This window comes from Dendropsophus ebraccatus, chromosome 9 (assembly GCF_027789765.1).
Source record: "Dendropsophus ebraccatus isolate aDenEbr1 chromosome 9, aDenEbr1.pat, whole genome shotgun sequence".
In the NCBI taxonomy this organism is placed as follows: Eukaryota; Metazoa; Chordata; class Amphibia; order Anura; family Hylidae; genus Dendropsophus; species Dendropsophus ebraccatus.
Window position 1 is genome coordinate 49219257 of NC_091462.1, and position 14797 is coordinate 49234053.

General features: G+C 42.5%; 1 protein-coding gene across 14 annotated transcripts in view; it reads right to left on the minus strand.

Moving 5' to 3' along the window:
• MAP2 (microtubule associated protein 2) overlaps positions 1 to 14797 on the minus strand; it is a 176007-nt gene that overhangs the window by 100076 nt on the left and 61134 nt on the right. For all 14 annotated transcript variants that reach the window (XM_069983246.1, XM_069983252.1, XM_069983251.1 and 11 more), the window contains one exon: positions 7118 to 7180. The gene's annotated coding sequence lies outside the window, so the exon portion shown is untranslated. The remainder of the gene's footprint in view (positions 1 to 7117; positions 7181 to 14797) is intronic.

Here is a 14797-nt window from a genome sequence, read left to right on the forward strand (position 1 = left end):
CCACAAATAAGATCAAGAAAAGAGGAAGCAAAAAAAGCAAAATAAAAGACGACAATTGAGAACAGGGAGTTATACGACACAAAGGAAGAACAAGTACAAGAGGATAGGGATGTGTAAGAGACGCAATGGTGAAAAGTGAGAGACAGTGAAAAATAGGTGTGATGAACAATACAGCCTCCTGCATGGGCCCCGCAGCAGCTGTGTCATCTGCCTCTGTGTCAGGTGTACAACTGTTCTCAGTGAAAGAAGTCAGGATACACGGGTGTATACTAGACAATAAGAAAGCTTTGTGAAATTAAATCTTTGTCATTCTGCTCCTGTTTACAGAGCATAAGGGTCCTATTCTATGGGCCAAGGAGGGCACGATCAACGATGTAAACGAACGGCGATCTGCTAGATCGCCGCTCGTTTACTGGGCCTATTCCACGGGCCGATGATCGTTGAGCGAGGGCTGCAAGGACATTGTTACCGATGTCCTTGCAGCCCTTGCAGCATCATACATTACCTGTCAGGTCTTCTTCTCCGCGCTGTCTTCATCCCCGGGTCCCGCACGCTTTATCTTCAGAATGGCCGGTCAGCTGACCGGCCAAACTCAGCCAATCACAGACCGCGGCAGTCCCGGCCTGTGATTGGCTGAGCGCTCCATCAGCTGACGGGCCATTCTGAAGATAGAGTGCGCGGGACCCGGGGATGAAGACAGCGTGGAGACCTGACAGGTAATGTATGATGCTGCAGCCTGTCAAATCATCGGTCGCCCGCCGCGCACCGCTAGTCAACCGTAGCGATGCGCGGTGGGGGAACGATGATTTTAGGTCTGGCCCTAAATGAACGATCAGCCGATGACACGATCATCGACTGATTGTTCTCTCTATTTCACCGAACGATAATCGGCCGAATCGGGCCAAATGGGGCTGATCCAGCCGATTATCGTTACTGTGGAATAGGGCCCTTAGGCTGGGTTTACACTTTGCATTTTGGTCAGTATTTTTAGCAAAACCAGGAATGGAGAAAAACGATCAACTTCCTTTTTTGTGTTTTGAAGACACTCCTAGTTGTGGCAAAAAATACAACAGGTAACCCCCACACAGGCCGATGCATTCTGCACGGAGGAGGAGTGAGTGTTCGTGTAATCTTTTGCTCCCATTTAGCTGGGAAGATGTGCCGCCAACCAATGAGCATTTTTATGCCAACAAAAAAAAAATGCCTTATACATGGAGGTTTTATAGTAGTTCCTTTCCATTATATAAGGCACTGGAACAAATAAGACTAGACAAGAGAGACTAGTATAAAGTGACAGAATGACTGATTCCCCCAAATACGACACAGTTGGCAATGGCATCAAAGGGGTTTGGCTTCCTCTGGATCAACACTTTAGGATTATAGGTTGGATTTGATGGACTTGTGTCCTTTTTTTCAACCTTATCAACTATGTTACTATGTTAAAATAATAGACAATACAAATTCTTTCTAGATGAGCATTTGTACATGGAGGACAGAAATCCAGTGCTAGTTCATTCTTACTGACTGCTAGTGTTGGATATAATTAACACTTGTCGTCTGCTTTCTTTCGACAGTGAATATATTCACCGAGACACTTGTGGTAGTGTTAAAATTACCACTAAGAGGTGCTAACTGCAGACTAAAGAAACCTGATGTAAATGACGACAGATGATTCAGTTCTGCAGTATTGGATTTAGAGGACATCTACAGAACTTGTTTTGTTGACCCAAAGATAAATCCAACTCAGTACTTTTATACTGGACAAAGTTTAGAAGATGTCCATCTTGTTTAAAAGACACTCATATCAATATTAGACACAAGCAAACTTGAGCGTGCGGCATTTGATTACAGGTGGCTGAAGAGGCTGGATCCTGGAAAACATAGATACAGCCTATGGGCTATGGGCTTTCCATGTTTTCTTGGCAGCCAACCTCTGCAGCCACCAGAAATCAAATGCTGCACACTCGGATTTGGACAAACCTGAGTATATTTCAGGTGTGAGGTGCTCCTCTCTAATCGTGTTTGCCTAGCAGCTATTATATTAGTATGAGAGGCTGGGCATACACATTCTTCAGCTTGAACAACTTTTCATATTTGAGTTATGCACTCTGTTCTTAGAGGAAAACCTTCAAAAAGCTTAGAGTACATAAAACTCATGTAGTGTGTTTTTCAATAGTTATTTCTCTTAGAGGGGTTGGCCATTTTTAACATTATTTTGTAAAGCACTGCTAATACTTACCAATACAAGGAGGCTTCACTGTGATGATATATCAGGGGTCCTCAACTGGTGGACCACGGTCCTATCTCAGACCGCGGAGGCCAGCTGTCCGGACCCCTGCTGCTAGCTACGCTCTGCACAGTAACTATGAGCGCTCGTAACAAGCCATTGGCTTCCTCCCTGTCAGTCACTCTTGTGATCGCAGCGATCACAATAGGCCGCTCTCTGCCCCTGGTTTCGGCACTCGAGTGATGTCACTCGACCGCCGATTCCAGGACAAGGGGAGAGTGGCCTCTAGTGACTGCTGCAGTGCGGCCACAAGAGGAAAGAGAAGAGGAAACGCCGGACCTCATGTGAGCGTTTGTTTTTTTTAGGCTATATGTGGGAGGGGAGAGCACAGGGGGCTTTATGGGAGGGGGAGAGCACACAGGGGGTCTGTATGGGGGTCTATATACTACTGGGGGAGCAACAGGGGGGCTATATACTACTGGGGGAGAGTGCACAGGGGGGCTATTTACTACTGGGGGAGCTATATACTACAGGGGGGAGCTCACAGGGGGGCTATATACTACTGGGGGAGAGCGCACAGGGGGGCTATATACTACTGGGGGAGTGCGCACAGGGGGACTATATACTGCTGGGGGAGAGCGCACAGGGCGGCTATATACTGCTGGGGGAGAGCGCACAGGGTGGCTATATACTACTGGGGGAGAGGGCACAGGGGATCTATATACTACTTGGGGAGAGCGCACAGGGCGGCTATATACAACAGGGAGAAAGCGCACAGGGGGCTATATACAACAGGGGGAGAGCGCATAGAGGGGCTATATACTACTGGGGGAGAGCGCACAAGGGAGCTATATACTACTGGGGGAGAGCGCACAGGGGGGCTATATACTGCTGGGGGAGAGCACACAGGGTGGCTATATACTACTGGATGAGAGCACACAGGGGGCTATACACTACTGGGGGAGAGCGCACAGGGCGGCTATATACTACTGGGGAAGAGCGCACAGGGGATCTATATACTACTGGGGGAGAGTGCACAGGGCGGATATATACTACTGGGGGAGCAACAAGGGGGCTATATACTACTGGGGGTAGTCACCCCATTTGTACCTAATTTGAAAGGGCCAGTGAGAGAGAAAAAAAATGCCAGTTGTCCCACTAATAAGCATCAATTCTGTATGTAAATAGTTCAACAACGTTTGTGAAAAGTAACAAAACACATTTACTACTGATGTTCAGCTCGGACCTTCACCTGACAAAAGACCCCGGTAAGTGGACCTTCACTAAAAGTTGTTGAGTACCCCTGTGATATATCTTCAATTCCACTCGAGGCCTGTCCCTGCATGCTGGTGGACAGCTTCTCTAACTGTTCATGGCTGCCTTTAGAGGAGCACATGGCTATACACATCCTTTGGAGCAGTACACCATACTGAAGGGGTGCAGACATGGTGGTGAGGCAATGTATGGAGTACTGCAATGTGCTCCTCCATACGGGGCAATGTATGGACGACAGATGAACCTTCTGGCTGCATACAGGGATTGACACCAAGTGGGGGCAGAGTGAACCATTAGAGTGAATGGGCCCACAGAGAATGCTGTCTCTATTTGTAAGTGATCTGTTATACATACTGCAGTGCTTTGAAAAAAAAAACAATAATGCTAAAGGTGGTCAGCCCCTTTAAGGGACACTACCTAATGTTATCAGATCTAATTGTACTATGAAGTTAAACATAATCTATTGTTTTCCATAAAATAAAAACATATCAATAGGACTATTGCAAAGTGGTACAGAAACATGTTTTCCTGCTTTGTAATACATCTCTAGATCTAAGAACCTCCAAAAACATCTTCATGCATGGCAATGATTGATACAAGTACTTCCTTTATTTTAGGATTACTGGACTTTTGTTCACCTATGACTTACAAATAAATCTGTACTGCTGTATGAATTGTGCTTTAGTGCCACATTTCTTCCATTTGGCTGACAATCATCTTTCCTGACAATCATCAATCATCTTTCCTGATTTTTCACCATGCCCATTCCCCTGAGAACAAAGGAAATGGGCATGGTGAAATCCAGATTCTGCCAATATTGGCAAATTTGGTCAACATTAATCATGTACTTTACTAGCTAAACTCAACCAACCTGATGACAGAATGATGGACCATTTTTAATACAGTAAGTACAATTATTCTATGAGTAGTTGCATGGCTATGAAAAAGTCTTCAAATGTTATGTTTTGCTGCCGGTGAGCTACATGTCGCTCAACAATGGCACTTTGTTTAACGTGACTGGCATTAAACTGTTATAGCATGATCATCCATTAAATGGCTATCTACTGTAATGGACTGCCATATGCTTGACAACCTTGATTGCCCATGAAATAGCCATGCTTTAGTCACATCATCAGTCTGGTCAAATGATATGCATGCCCTGATGTCAATTTTTCATGCACAAATTGGCCATAGGACAGAAGGCAAAATGATTGTGTTTCTAATACTTTAAAGCGACTCTGTACCCACAAACCTCCCCCCCCCCCCAAACCACTTGTACCTTCGGATAGCTGCTTTTAATCCAAGATCTCTCCTGGGGTTCTTTCGGCAGGTGATGCAGTTATTGTCCTAAAAAACATCTTTTAAACTTGCAGCCCCGTGCCAAACTGTTGTGGCCTAGAGTATCTGTTCCCTAACCTTGCACCACCCCCCTGTCCCTCCTCCCCACCCTCTTCATCATTAGGAATGCCACTGGCAGGATTTTTCCTATTCCTCTGCAGTGAACACTGCACAGGTGCCTTAACGATCTAGCCCATGTGCAGTGTTCACACAGCTGATGAATAGGAGAATACCTGCCTGGGGCATTGCTAATGATGAGGAGGGCGGGGAGGAGGGACAGAGAGGTTGTCCCAGCCTAATGCATAGACACTCTAGGCCACGCCAGTTTAGCACGGGGCTGCAAGTTTAAAAGTTGTTTTTTAGGACAATAACTGCATCACCTGCCGAACGGACCCCAGGACAGATCTTGAATTAAAAGCAGCTATCTGAAGGTAAAAGCAGTTTGGGGAGGTCAGATTGTGGGTACAGAGTCGCTTCAATGCTGCCTGGTTATGGTGCCTGAACCATGAATTATTATGGTGGTCCCCTGTGGTTTCTACCTGCCCAGTCAGCCATAATAGAGCTCTCCCTGTTTGGGTAAAGGGGGAGATCTATCAATAAATTTTACAAGAAAGGGGAAGAAGCTACCAGGGACCACTCAATGACATGTGATTCAGTGGTAACAGCTTATAACTGTAATATATAATATTACATTAACAGCCATATTCAACGAAGGTGGCATGCCTGCCTATGCCCCACATTTATTAGGCAGGTTACAACTAGCAAATTATGAAATGTTACAAATGTGTGCAAAGGAAAACATTTCTACTTTTCTAGCCACCCACCAATACTGAAAAGTGAGAGTGGTCATCAATAAGTGGACATGGTCGGCAGGTTTCCATCAGATTTATTAAGAAAACAAAAAATGGTGCAAGTTCTGGCGCTATGAGCGGGAGTACTTATCTTTTTAGCTTTTAGACAGTCCAAATTTCCTTAAAATCAACTGGTACCAGAAAGTTAAACAGATTTGTAAATTACTTGTTTAAAAATTTCAAGTCTTCCAGTACTTATCAGCTGCTTGATGTCCTGGAAGTGTTTTTTTCCCATCTGAAATGGTGCTCTCTGCTGCCACCTCTATGTGCGCCAGGAACTGTCCAAAGCAAGAAAGGTTTTTCTATTGATATTTTGTACTGCTCTGGACAGTTCCTGTCACAGACAGAGGTGGCAGCAGAGAGCCTCATTTCAAACAGAAACACCCCTTCCTGTAGGACAGTCAGTAGCTGATATGTAATGGAAGTTGATTTAAAAAATAAAAAAAATTGAGTTACCCTTTAAGGTTTTTTTTTAATTTTCTAAATCTAATACAAATCACTACAACATTTTCTTTTTAATTCTGCTGTCAGATATGTTTTAAAATTGAACACCTACATCACCATCATTATATATCATGCACTTATCATGTCAAGTAATATTACTATAAAGTAATTATGAGAGAGTAAGATTCCATAGACAATAGAATCTAAATGTATGTAGCAAACAAATGAAAACATATGCATACAGTGTTTACTGTTCTGGTACTTCATGAATACCCAATTTTTTAAGCCCTAGCATCCAACACAACCTCCACATGAAATAAAATGTACAAGTTTGAAATGATGTACAGATCAGCAAATTCAAACCATTACTAATATTATACACAGTATTAAACACATATATCATCTTATACGATATCGATTGTGCTTTATTGTCCAGAGAAATGTGCATATTGTGCATATACACACAGTCCTTTGGAGCGAACGGCCTAGCGCGAGCTGCTGATTCAGCAACCAGATCTGTCTGCACCTTTACTAGTCCTGCAATACACGGATGATGCAGCGAAAAAAAAATCTATGAGACAAAAAATCTCTAACACTGGTGACGGGGCAACTGTCAATGACAATAGGATACGGTATCGGTTAACACCATGACTGCCGATAACACACAGATGCAGCCTGCTGTTAAAGGGGTTACACCGAAAAAATCCAAGGGTTAAGACAACGCAGGATGCTAAATAAGACATAGCAGCTCCTTGCTGTATTTCCCTCTGGACGCTAAACGTGTTAATTCATACGGTTATAGCATAAAGAGCCATTATATTTTTACAAGGCAGTTAAGGGGCCTTGAAGCTGCAAAGTGGCTAATAGGAAATACTGGCAGAAATAAGTTACCGTAGAGGTGGTAGAATGGATTGCCTATTATGTGCACAACAACAATAGCATTTTGCAAGCTACAAAGATAGTGAATGGCTGGTTTAAATACCTCTTTATCCGGATGGTGAAGCAGGACTGAAAGGCAGGAACAAAAGGATGGATCAGGCAGGAACTGGAGAAATAAAACAAGGGAACAAGAGGGCAAGATATTAGATTTAGATTTTTTCTTTCTTTTTTTTTTGCACAAAGCACTGGAAAGATGCACTCCCTGGGCTAAGCAGAGCTCGATAGATAGCCCCGATGTGGATTTAACACACCTTCTGTTCCCTGGCAGTGCAGCATAATGCTCTTTGTTTTAATTCAGCTGATGCTTAGGAAGAAGGTGCTGGCAGAACTGGTTAATAGCCTCATGTGAAATCCAGAGGCAGTGATACACTTTATTCACTCCCTCCCTTCTTCTCCACCAGCTCTCTGCCTACGACTGTGTGAGCCACCAGCCTGTCTCTACGAAGCCTGCAGTGGTACTGAAGAGAGGGGGTGAGGGAGGGCGGAAAAGAGGAGGGGGTTGGGGAGAAAGGAGAAACTGTGGAGAAAAGAGAGGAGGAAAAAAAAAACGTATCGGTGGAGGGGAGGAGAGACGTAAGAACAAGAGGGAGAAAGGGGTGAATGATGGGTAAATGAGCAGGTGTTAAGATGGAAGGGGAAGATGATGGAAACAAAGAATCAAAAATGAAATAAAAAATAAGGTGGCTGGATTGGAAAAAAAATAGCAGCTAGGGAACAAAAGGTTAATGCAGAGTGGATAGAATGATGACAGAAATAAAGGAATACCAAGGAGTTCGCCACTAGATGTGGAATGTTCTAGAAGGAAGAGCAGACTAGAGACACGTCATCGCTCACTTTCTCTGCGAGGCTGCCCTGGTGTCTATATAGAACCGCTTGTCACAAGGTTCCAGCATCAACTACCTGACAGGCATTTTAATTGCATCAAGCCAGTCACGTCTCGGGAGTAGGGCGTCGTGGTGCCTTCTCTTCCAATACAGAGTCATAAGACAAAGGCTTCTATATTCCACTGGACTAGGCTGCAATAGATGCTGTTGGTCAACTATGTAAAGCCTGTACCATCAATTCTTAGCAGCCTTCAACATTACTGATCAGTACTTATAAGCCATGGGCCGGAAAGGAGCCATCTGACCTATGGATCACTCTTAACCTTTGAGATGAGACACTGCTGGATAGTTACTAAACCACAATGGCTAACACTATGTTGTCCAGTGTTGTCTAGTCCAATATACATCTACAGGGTTAAACATACAGTTTTTCCAAAAACTTTAGGAGCCAGTTAGACCAGACACTAAGGGGAACCTGTCGTGCTGCCTGAACTAGGAGTCACCAGAGCAGTCCCCAATGGCTTTTGCCTGCCCCACTGATCCTGATAGATAGATCTCCTCCTATCCGTAAGCGGGGAGAGATCCATCAATCAAGGCTGGTGAAGCTAGAAGAAGCAACCGAAGACTGGCCCAATGACTTGGGGCTACAATAGCATGAATGAGATGGCAAGTTCTTTTTATGAGTTCCTGTAGACATTTAGCAGAAAACCCCCAAAATTTGGGGAGCTGCATCACTTATGGAAAGTATACTGGCTAACTGGCTCCAGGGATTAGTCAGAGCTGTGAATAATACAACCAGATAACAGAAATTGAAGCAATTCTTCAAAACTTGCTTTTCACCAATGATTCAGAGCTGTAAGTCTACGCCTAGTCCTAACACTGACAACTTTACTGTATGCAATAATGTAGAATCAATCTATTTATATAGTGCATATTACACACTATATATGACTTACAGGTCACAGTATGATTTCTTTACAATTTATAATTTATAAGATTTTTCTTTGCCCCCTATGGGAACAAAACGAGCAGGCGCATATCTGGGTAATGTTAGGCGGATATGTGTGTGGCCTGATGTGTCTTTATTTTGTGGTTTATGGACATATCTACTGATTATGTCCATGTGGATTGGTAGCTATTGTATATTGTATCATTTCCTATGTTTGAAATATCAATGCAGCCTTTAGTCACTGTTTAGGTTCCTGATGTCTTGTTTCCAATTCCCTGTATTGTGAAAACAATTCTCAGAAACTAAATTCAAGCTGTGCTCAGAGATGAAGTTGTAGGAGTGTGCTGAAGTGGAGCAGAGAATCAGCAAGGATTACTTTGTGGGTAATTTATAATTTTAGCTTGTTTGCTTAGAGTAGTGATATACAGGGCTTAGACAAAATCATTGAAGCACCTGAACAGCCAGTACTAAGTATGATCTAACATTCACTTTCAAACACTTTCCTTCTTTCTTAGAAGGATGTTACATGTGAGTAATAGCATAATGGATTTATGAAAAAAATAAGAAACAGTCTTCAATAAGAAAAATGTATATCTACTAAGGGAGAGATGGACGCCTCTTCATAAAAACATATGTGGCATGCTGCTAAAAGCCCATTAAATGGCAACTAAGAGCAACTACTGTACTTTCAAAGCTGTTATATAGCCACCACCATCTAAATGGGTTATAGGAATAGTTGGCTTTTTCAAAATACAATGTGCCTGCAGGGCCTGTGGTTGCATATTGTTTGATCAATACCTTGATACCTGTGTACTTTTTTATATTTATGCTGTTTTAAACCGGTCTGCACTATATAATAATGATTTATAATTGTTTATTTAGTTCATAGTAATATAATTGTATTGTATCAGGTATTGCAGGGAATACTGTGTTTTTCAAGGCTTTTTTATTCACTTTTTGCAAACAATTTATGAAAAAAAGATGTATTTTCGTACATCCGTTTTGATACATTTTTCCATTCACTTCCATTATAAAAAAAAATTGATCTAAAAGGGGATCAAAAAGCATCCGTTTTTTTTTACATACACAAAAATGTGGTCGACCACATTTTTGTGTTCGCTAAAAAAAAGGATGCCTTTTGATTCCTTTTTTTAGCCAAAAAAACACAGTGTGAACCCAGCCTTACATACACACTGCTAGGAGTAAAGGAAGGGGTTTGTTTGGTTCAGTCTCTCCGCTAAGAGGAAAACAACCTTTTAGAGAAATGGGCCCAGATTTGTGTAAGGGTGTTATATAGAAAATAGTACAAACTGTCCATAGCAACCAATCACAACACATAATTATAAATTTGGGAAATTAGCCTCTCTTAGTGAGAGAACATGTTAGAGCTGCCTCTCTGCTGAGAGGTGTGCAAGTCAGCCTCTCTATGTGACAGGAGAGGGTTTTTCGAAAGGAGAATAGCTAAGGACAGCTAAGACATCGACAGCTCCTATAAGCATCTTGAGCCGGCCTGCAGGTGATGCTTGTTTCTGTTAAAATATTCCATCCACCTTTCCCTAACTAGTTCTGTTCTGTGGGTAGGTTGGGAGTAGTAAGGAGTATTCAGTTGTGCACCCTACTAATGGTAAGAGCAACACTATAGGCAAAAGTGTAGTGTTTCTCCTTCTCTGTGCTATACTTTGACTCAGTAACCTCCTGCACAAGGAAGAAAGAAAAGGGATAAGTGCTACAGTAAAGGGCACCAGCTCTAGGTATCCTAGAGACAATAACACAATGGGTTACCCTGCTTCAGCCATAAGCTTACTTATTTCAAGTTCAAGAAATGTGCCTACTGCTGTATGTGGATAATACTGCTACACCATTGAGCAAAAGAAACCTTGAGTTAATCTTACGCCAGTGTCTGGACTAATCATTGCTTAAAAACCACCAAAGGCCCCCCAAATGCTGTCAGCCATGACACTACATGAGGCATGACTTTAAAGGGGGGGGGAAGTACCACCACCATTTAAAGTACAACCCCTTTGTCACCAGTGCCAGGTCTAGGAGTGTAAGGAATTCCCTATGTGAAAGCCCTTAAGCTACCGTGAGCCAATAACCGTGAGGACTACAAACTTCAGCAATCCTACAGGCCTCCTCCCTTGCAAACCGTGTACTCTCTCTGAGCTACAACATTACAAGAATGTTTGATGAACTTAAATTTAAGAACAAATGAGACTCCTCTCCTGACAGAACTACTAAACTGATTTATGACCAGATCAAATTGGCCTTTGATCTGGTCATAAATGAGCTTAGAAGTCGTGTCAGAAGAGGAAAGAAATGCTAATAAGAAGGCCCCTGGAGAATTGCTTCTCTGGTGTACTTTACTGATAACAGAATGCCTAGAACACAATTTAAAAAAATAAATAAATAAAGACCTATGAAGAAAGTGTTTTTGTACTATAGTGCCAAACAAGTATAAAAAATTTGTCTATAGCTTTTACAATGCTTTACAATGACTATATATATATATATATATATATATATATATATATATATATATATATATATATATATATAGGAAGATAGAAAATTGTCGGCAGAAAAAGACTTCACTTCATCCATCTAGTCTGCCCTTTTAGTAATTGCTTTCTTTTTACCTTAGGATAGATATATGTTTTTTTGGGGGGTTTTTTTCAAACAAATTTTTATTGTGATCAAGAGATATTAGAAGAACATCTTCCAGAAAAGTAGTAATAACAATTAGGACACGGATAGATATATGTTTATCCCAGGCAAGTTTAAATTCTGTTATTGTAGATTCACCAACCACATCTGCTGAAAGTTTGTTCCAAACATCTACTATTCTTTCAGTAATATTTTCTTGCGTTGTTTCTGACCTTTACCCCAACTAACAACAAATTATGTCCGATTGTTTTTGTGTACATTTTTTTTTAATTAAAAATACTTTCCTCTTTAGGCTGCGTTCACACGTAACCGATCCACAGCGGGTTTTTTTCCGCTGCGAATTCGCAACGAGACCCTCTGCGGTTCCCTGCCCAGTACACCCTATGGGCAGACAAACTCGCAGCAGGATGCACATCCCGCTAGGAGTTTGTCAGCAGCCTGCCCCGTTAACTCCGCGCCCGCTGGAGCGTATACTTCACCTGGTCCCTGCTCCAGCTTGCTTCAGGGGTTCCCGGCACGTCCCGCTTGGCCGATCAGTGCGCTGCCCAACCGCAGTGCACTGATTGGCTGAGCGGGACGTGAAGACACCGTGAGCCCCGAACCAAGCCGGAGCGGGGACCAGGTGAAGTATACGCTCCAACAGTCGGGGGGTTAACGGGGCAGGCTGTGGACATACAGCGGGATGTGCCCATAGGGTGTACTGGGCAGGGATCTGCAGTGAGAAACCCGCTGCGGATCCGTTACGCGTGAACGCAGCCTTAACCTTATTTAGTCCCATAACATATTTAAACGTTTAATGATGTTTCCCTTTCCCTTCTTCCCTCCAGACTTAGGCTATGTTCACACTACGTAAGAGACCGGCCGTTCTGTGACCCCAGCGTGCGCCCGCATCAGAGCTTGCCAAAGCACACAGTGAAGCAAGCGGCCGGAGCCGCTCGCTTCACTGTGTGAACTGACAGGTCTTTCTGCGGACGGAATTCACTGAATTCCGGTCGCAGAAAACTGGCCTGTCAGTTATTTGCGGCGCCGCATAGATCCCGGCCGGAGCGTATACGATGTGTGTACGCTCCGGCCGGGATCCCATTGAAAGTAAGGTTATGTTCCACCCCGCAAAACTACGGCCGTAGTTCTGCGGCGAGAACTATGGCCGTAGTTTTACGTAGTGTGAACACAGCCTAAATGTAGATCCTGAAGTCTTTATGTTTTATGACTGACACCGTCTACCATTTTTGTAGCCCATCTCTGGATCCATTTTATTTAATCAATATCTTTATGTAGGTGAGGTCTCCACAACTGGACACAGTATTCCAGATGTGATCTCACTAGAGCTCTACACAGCAGGATCACAACCTCTCTCTTGCTATACCTCTAGCTATACAGCCCAGCATACAATTTGCTTTCCCTTCTACCTTGCTGCACTCGTGACTTATTTTAAGGCTGTCAGAAATCACTAACCCTAATCCCTTCTCTTCCGAAGTCTTTTATGGTTGTTTTACACTGGTGTATGTTAGTATGTAACTTTGGAGACAATATAATCAATGTTTTCTACCATCAAACCTTTTCAGCTTCTAGACAAAAAGCAAGAACATACTGTTATTTCTGGGGTCTGGTATTAAAGCTAACCTAATGTTATAACATTTGCATAAAAGTTTAACAATCTTCATTGGTTAGGTAGAGTTTTTGGTCTATTCTAAAGGAACTCTGCAGCGGAGAGCTACCGCCAGGTCTCCTTTTCATGGAAGACTTAAAATCTTAGTCTGCCAATGCACTCCAGGCATTTCTGGGAGCGGAAGGTTTAGTTTTAAACTGCGCACAGCCTCACCATCTGTGAACAAGGAGCTAATGTTCTTTGTGTAATGAGGGAAAACATTGCAGAGAAATGAACCTGTCTCAACAAAATCGCAGCACACAGTTCAGAAAGTGTATGACAAGTTGAACAAGGTACAGTACTTTCAGGGTTCAAATGATGAGATGAACCTGATGACATCTTGTAACCGTTCTTCCTATTTGTATCTGAAGCCACATCTATTGAATGCTTAGAGCAGCAGCAGTACTAAGGCCTTCCTCGTCCACACATGAGCTTTTTTTTCTGTCTGTCAATCAGGATCCTGATTCCCTGACAAAAAAAAGGACCCATTGATTTCAATGTGGTCATCCAGACATCCGTTTTGATCATGGATCTGCTTTGACCACTAATCTGTTCAGAAAAAAAGTAGGACCTACACTTATACAGTCTGTATAAATCTACAGTACCAGTAGAAGTCAATGGGTCAGTTTTTAACAGATGACACACTGATGCCCCATCTGTGTGTTGTCTGTCTGAAGCATTGTCTAGCAAACTGACTCCACCCTGTGGCCTTTTATTAACCGCTATTTTATTGACCGCCTTTATTGACAGTTTTGCATTCGTTTTTGTGGATCAGCAAAAATGGATCGCTCATCTCTAATTTCTATGTAAAACGACTATGTTCCTATACTATAATGCCATATAATAACATGTACTGTAACATTTTTTAATAGTAGAGTATTGTAGAGTATTGTATTGTAGAGTATTGCATCCACATAACACACAACTGGCACAAAGTGGTGCTCTATGTCCCAAAGCTGTGCCCATGGGTTCTCCTTTTTCCTGTGGGGTACTAGAAGAGTATGACAGATCATAATGCTGAGTAAGCAAAAAATGTTGCTAGGATCCATATATGAAGTATCCTATTAAAATAGTTGAGCTGGCCCTGAAAGCATGGAGTCTGATTCTTCTCTGCCACCTGTCTATAAACAGAACTGACTACAAACCAGCTCTACACAACAGCCGCAATTTGGGCATCCTATTGTCAATTAGATATTTGCTTAGTAAAGAAAAAATAAAACTAAACACCATCAAGCAATGCAATGTAGTAGATTAATTTACTATATTTCCCAAAGTGACAATACATTAAGTAAAATAACACAATCCTTACAAAATCCGGACTAATTAGATTGTAGAATGTTTAATTGAATTAACTGGTGTCTCTTTGGAGAATTGATAATCTGGCAGAAGGGATAAGGATGCACTTAAAGAAAGTTTGCTAGTAATACTTGCATTAGCAAATATGTTTCATTTCAGAAATGCACTGATCATACGGCGGCAAGAGTTGTAGACGACTGTAGGGGCCCGACTTCTACCAACTAGAGACTGCAAGACCCAGTCTAAAGAAGGCTGCAGTCAGCCAACAGGCCTTCAAAACATAGGATCTGTATATTAAATTTTATAGATTGCAATGCACTAACAATGCACACGTAAATACAC